Raw genomic sequence first — 6,104 nt, forward strand, 5'->3', positions numbered from 1 at the left:
CTCCTCCTTCCCCCAATCCCTCCCAGCAACAGAGTCTTTTCCAATGAGTCAACTCTTCGCATGAGGTGGCCAAAGTACTGGAGTTTCAGCTTTAGCATCATTCCTTCCAAAGAACACCCAGGGCTGATCTCCTTTAAAATGGACTGGTTGGATCTCCTTGCAGTCCAAAGGACTCTCAAGAGTCTTCTCCAACACCACAGTTCAAAAGCATCAATTCTTCAGCACTCAGCTTTCTTCACAGTCCAACTCTTACATCCATACATGACCACTGGAAAAACCATAGCCTTGACTAGGCGGACATTTGTTGGCAAAGTAATGTCTCTGCTTTTCAATATGCTATCTAGGTTGATCATAACTTTTCTTCTAAGGAGTAAGCGTCTTTTAATTTCATGGCTACAGTCACCGTCTGCAGTGATTTTGGAGCCCAGTGATCCAGCAAATGTTGACAATTTGATCCTTGATTCCTCTGCCTTATCTAAACCCAGCTTGAACATCTGGAAGTTCTTGGTTCACTTACTGCTGCAGCCTGGCTTGGAGGATATTTAGCATAACCTTACCAGCACCATAGATGAGTTCAATTGTCTGGTAGTGTGAACATTCTTTAGTACTGCTCTTCTTGGTAATTGGGTGAATATTGACCTTTTCCAGTGCTGTGGCTACTACTAGGTTTTCCTAATTTGCTGACATACTGAGTGAAGCACCTTAATAGTATCATCTTTTAAGATTTTAATTAGCTTTGCTGGAATTTTATGACCTCCACTAGCTTCATTAACAGCAGTGCATCCTAAGGCCCACTTCAGACTCCAGAATGTATGGCTCTAGGTGAGTGACCATACCATCATGGTTATCCAGGACATTAAGATTTTTTTTGTACAGTTATTCTTTGTATTCTTAACTTCTCATCTTGATGTCTTCTGCTTCTGTTAGGTCTTTGCTGTTTCTGTCCTTTATTGTGCCCATCTTTGCATGAAATATTCCTTTGATATCTTTAATTTTCTTGGCGATCTCTACTCTTTCCCTTTCTGTTGTTTTCCTCTATTTCTTTGCATTGTTCATTGAAGAAGGTCTTCTTGTCTCTCCTTGCCATTCTTTGGAACTCTGCATTCAGTTGGGCATACCTTTCTATTTCTCCTTTGCTTTTTGCTTGCTTCTTTCCTCAGCTACTTGTAAAGCCTCCTCTGACAACTACTTTGCCTTCTTGTATTTCTTTTTCTTTGGGATGGTTTTGTTCACTGCCTCTTGTAAAATATTACAAACCTGTCCATAGTTCTTGAGGTACTCAGTTTGCAGATCTAATCCCTTGAATCTATTCATCACCTCCACTGTATAATCATAGAGGATTTGATTTAGGTCATACCTGACTGACCTAGTGGTTTTACTAGCTTTTTTTAGTTTTTGTGTTTTAGTCACTTAGTCGTTTCTGACTTTTGCAACCCCCTGGACTATAGCCAGCCAGACTCCTCTATCCAAGGAATTCTCCAGACAAGAATACTGAAATGGGTTGCCATTCCCTTCTCCAAGGGATCTTTCAAACCCAGGGATGGAACCTGTGTCTCCTGCATTGCAAGCAGATTCTTTACCATCTGAGTCACTAGGGAAGCCTTATTTAGTCTAACCTTGAATTTTGCTATAAAGAGCTGATGATCTGAGCCATAGTATGCTCCAAGGTCTTGTTTTTGCTTGTTTTATACAGCTTCTCCATCTCCAACTACAAAGAATGTAATCAATCTGATTTCGATGTTGACCATTTGGTGATGTCCGTGTAAAAAGTTGTCTCTTGAGTTGTTGAAAAAAGAGTGTTTGCTATGACCAGTGTGTTCTCTTAGCAGAATTCTGTTAGCCTTTGTCCTGCTTCATTTTGAACTCCAAGGCCAAACTTGCCTGCTATTCCAGGTATCTCTTGACTTCCTCCTTCTTTATTCCAATCCCCTATGATGAATAGGGCACCTTTTTTTTTTTTTTTTCCAGTGTTAGTCCTAGGAGGTCTTGTAGGTCTTCATAGAACTGACCAATTTCAGCTTCTTTGCAATGGGTAGTTGGGGGCATAGAGTAGGCTTGGATTATTGTGATCTTGAATGGTTTTCCTTGGAAATGAACAGAGATAATTCTGTTGTTTTTGAGGTTGCACTCAAGTGCTGCATTTTGGATTACTTGATTATGATGGCTATTCCATTTCTTCTATGGGATTTTTGCCCACAGTAGTAGATATAATGGTCATCTGTATTAAATTCAGCAATTCCTGTCCATTTTAGTTCACTGATTCTTAAGATGGTAGTTTATTCTTGCCATCTCCTGCTTGACCACATCCAATTTACCTTGATTTACAGAACTAACATTCCAGGTTCCTATGCAATATTGTTCTTTATAGCACAGAATTTTTCTCTCATCACCGACACATCCACAACTGAGCATTGTTTCTGCTTTGGCCCAGCCACTTCATTCTTTCTGGAGCTATTAGTAACTGTCCTGCACTCTTTCCCAGTAGCATATTGGATACCTTCTGGTGTGTGTGTGTGTGGCTCATCTTTTGGTGTCATTTCCTTTTGCCTTTTTATATAGTTCATGGAGTTCTTATGGTCAGAATAGTTGGGTGGTTTGGTCTGCCTTGGGTAACCCTGTACGGTGTGGTTCATAGGTTCATTGAGTTATGCAAATCCCTTTGCCACAACAAAGCAGTAATCTTTGAAGGGGAACATTTCACCTACATAATCCCATTTCTCTTTTCCCTCAGCTCCTGGCAACAATCAGACTTTTAGTTCTCCGTTTCTATGAAATTTACCATTTTATTATTTTTTATATTCCACATATAAGAAGTACCATACAGTATTTTTTTTTCTTTCTCTATCTAGCTTATTTCACCTAGCAGAAGGAAGGAAATAATGACATTTAGAGCAAAAATAAATGAATTAGAGACTAAAAATGCAATAGAAAGAACTGAAAAGAGTTGGTTTTATGAAAAGAGTAATAAAATTGGTAAACCTTAAGTGAAGTGAATTGAAGTGAAGTTGCTCAGTCGTGTCTGACTCTTTGCGACCCCATGGACTGTAGCCTACAGGCTCCTCTGTCCATGGGACCCTCTAGGCATGAATACTGGAGTGGGTTGTCATTTCCTGCTCCAGAAGTAGACCAAGAAAAAAATAGAAAACTCAAATTAGCAAAAATATAAATGAAAGGGGAGACTTTATAACTTATGCCACAGAAATACAATCATAAGAGACTTCTATAAACAATGACATCACCTAATTTTATAATTTATAAGAAATTAATAAATTCCTAGAAAAACACAAAAAACTTACCACAATTGAATCATGAAGTAATAGAATATCTGAAGACTAAAAACAAGCAAGGAAATTGAATCAGTAATCAAAAATCTCTGAACAAATAAAAACCCAGGACTGGATAGCTTCACAGGAGAATTCTAACAAAAATATTTGCTTTCTTGATCAAGATATTCAGTAGAAAGCTTTTGTTTTTAAAAAAGTTGAAGAAACATATTTACTTTCCTGAAAATCTCTTTGTTTATTTTTGTCAGAATAGTCACTTTAAATCTAAGTATTCATTAGATCCTTAGGTTTTGGTGAATCTACTCTATTCTTTTTGCAGTATGTGCCAGTATTACTATTCCTTTATGCAGCCATCCAAGAGATATTTATTATGTGCAGAACATTATGCTTGACTATAAGGGATTCTAGTAATTAACTCAGTAAACTTGCTTTTAAACAACACTCACATGTTTTCCTTTACATTGGGCTTGGCAATCAGGCTACTTATGTCTGCAATGCCAACTGCATCTCTTTCCACCACCAGGAGCTCTAGGAAAGAAAAGGTAACCTGCCATGTGAGTCATGTGACTCAATCCTGGCAATTAGGGAGATGATAGCTATTTTGCTTTCATTTTAAGACAAAATTCCTACACTGAGTTACTAGAAAGTGGTATCAGATGTTATTGGACTATAAACTATGCTGGTTAGTACCAACTAAAAATGTTCTAGAACTTTGGAAGAGAAAACAATTCATGAAGACCAGAGTCACAGAAGACTTTCTGGAGAAGGTGGAATTTAAGCTTATGTTTCAAGGGCCTTCCCTGGTGGCTCATATGGTAGAGTCTTCTTGCAGTGTGAGAGACCCAGGTTTGACCCCTGGGTCCAGAAGACCCCTGGAGAAGGACATGGCAACCCACTCCAGTATTCTTGCCTTGAAAATACCATGGACAGAGGAGCCTGCTCCTCTGTCCATGGGGTCACAAGGAGTCAGACACAACTGAGTGACTTCACTTTCACTTTTTCAAGGATTTGGGTTAGTGGGAAGTGAGAAGAACACTGGGCTCCCCTGGAGGCTCAGATGATAAAGAATCTGTCTGCAATGTGGGAGACCTCGGTTCAATCCCTGGGTTGGGAAGATGCCCTGGAGGAGGATATGGCAACCCACTCCAGTATTTTTACCTGAAGAATTCCATGGACAGAGGACCCTGGCAGGCTACTATCCATGGGGTCGCAAAGAGTCAGACTCATACTTCCAAGTTAGGCTCTGAGTATAAACTGACATTTCCTTTTTGTATATATATATTTATTTTGCCTCACACTATTTTTATATCTAACCATTTCATCAGAAATAAAAATTTTCTTCTATTTATTATAAAATTTAAATAAATCAGAGAAGCATAAGTGATGGATTCTTTTGACTAAAACATAGCAGTGAAAGCTATAGTAAATTTTATAAAGATTTCACAAGTGAAGTGAAAGTGTTAATTGCTCAGTTGTGTCTGACTCTTTGCAACTGACTGTAGCCTGCCAGGCTCCTCTGTCCATGGGATTCTCCAGGCAAGAATACTGAAGTGGGTAGCCATTCCCTTCCCCAGGGGACCTCCCCAACTCAGGTGTCAAACCTAGGTCTCCTGCATTGCAGTCAGATTCTTTACTGTCTGAACCATCAAAGAAACACCTTCAAGTACTACTAGCTAACATTTATTGAGAATCTTCTATGTGCTAGGAGCTATTTACATACTTAACATGTGTTTATTTGTGTAATCTTCAAAACAATCCTATGAGCTATTACTATCTCCATCTCATAGATGAGAGAAATGAAGCACAATGAGGTTTAAGAAATTTGCCTAAATGTCAGACATAGGAAGTGACAGAGAATTTTGTGTCCAATTCTTTGTGACCCCATGAACTGTGGCACACCAGTCTTCCCTGTCCTTCACTATCTCCTGGAGTTTGCTTAAACTCATGTCCATTGAGTCGGTGATGCCATCCAACCACCTCATCCTCTGTCATTACCTTCTCCTCCTGCCTTCAATCTTTTCCAACATAAGGGTCTTTTTCAGTGATTCAGTTTTTCATATCAAGTGGCCAAAGTCTTGAAGCTTCAGCATCAGTAATTACAATGAATATCCAGGGTTGATTTCCTTTAGGACTGACTGGTTTGATATCCTTACTGTTCAAGGGACTCTCAAGAGTATTCTCCAGCACCACAGTTTGAAAGAATCAATTTATGGAGCAACTCTCACATCCATACATGACTACTGGAAAAACCTTAGCCTGACTACAGGGACCATTGTTGGGAAAGTGATGTGTCTGCTTTTCAATACACTGTCTAGGCTTGTACCAGCTTTTCTTCCAAGGAGCCCACGTCTTTTAATTTCATGGCTGCAGTCACAGTCTGCAGTGATTTTGGAGCCCAAGAAAATAAAATCTATCATGGTTTCCATTTTTTCCCATTTATTTGCCATGAAGTGATGGGACCCAATATATTGATTTTAATTTTTTGAATGTTGAGTTTTAAGCCATCTTTTCCACTCTTCTCTTTCATCCTCAACAAGAGGCTCTTTAGTTCCTCTTCACTTTCTGTCATTAAAGTGATATAATTTGCATATCTGAGGTTGTCAATATTTTTCTTGGCAACCTTATTTCAGTTTGTGAGTCATTCAGCCCAGCATTTTGCATGATGTACTCTGCATACAAGTTAATTATATATATATATATATATGTGTGTGTGTGTGTGTGTGTGTGTGTGTATGCTGATTAGCAACCTTAATTTCATCTGCAAACTTAATTTCTATTTTTCACTTAGCGTACTCATAGTTTCTGGGTATTAGGATTGAA

The sequence above is a fragment of the Bubalus bubalis genome, chromosome X (genome assembly GCF_019923935.1).
Source record: "Bubalus bubalis isolate 160015118507 breed Murrah chromosome X, NDDB_SH_1, whole genome shotgun sequence".
In the NCBI taxonomy this organism is placed as follows: Eukaryota; Metazoa; Chordata; class Mammalia; order Artiodactyla; family Bovidae; genus Bubalus; species Bubalus bubalis.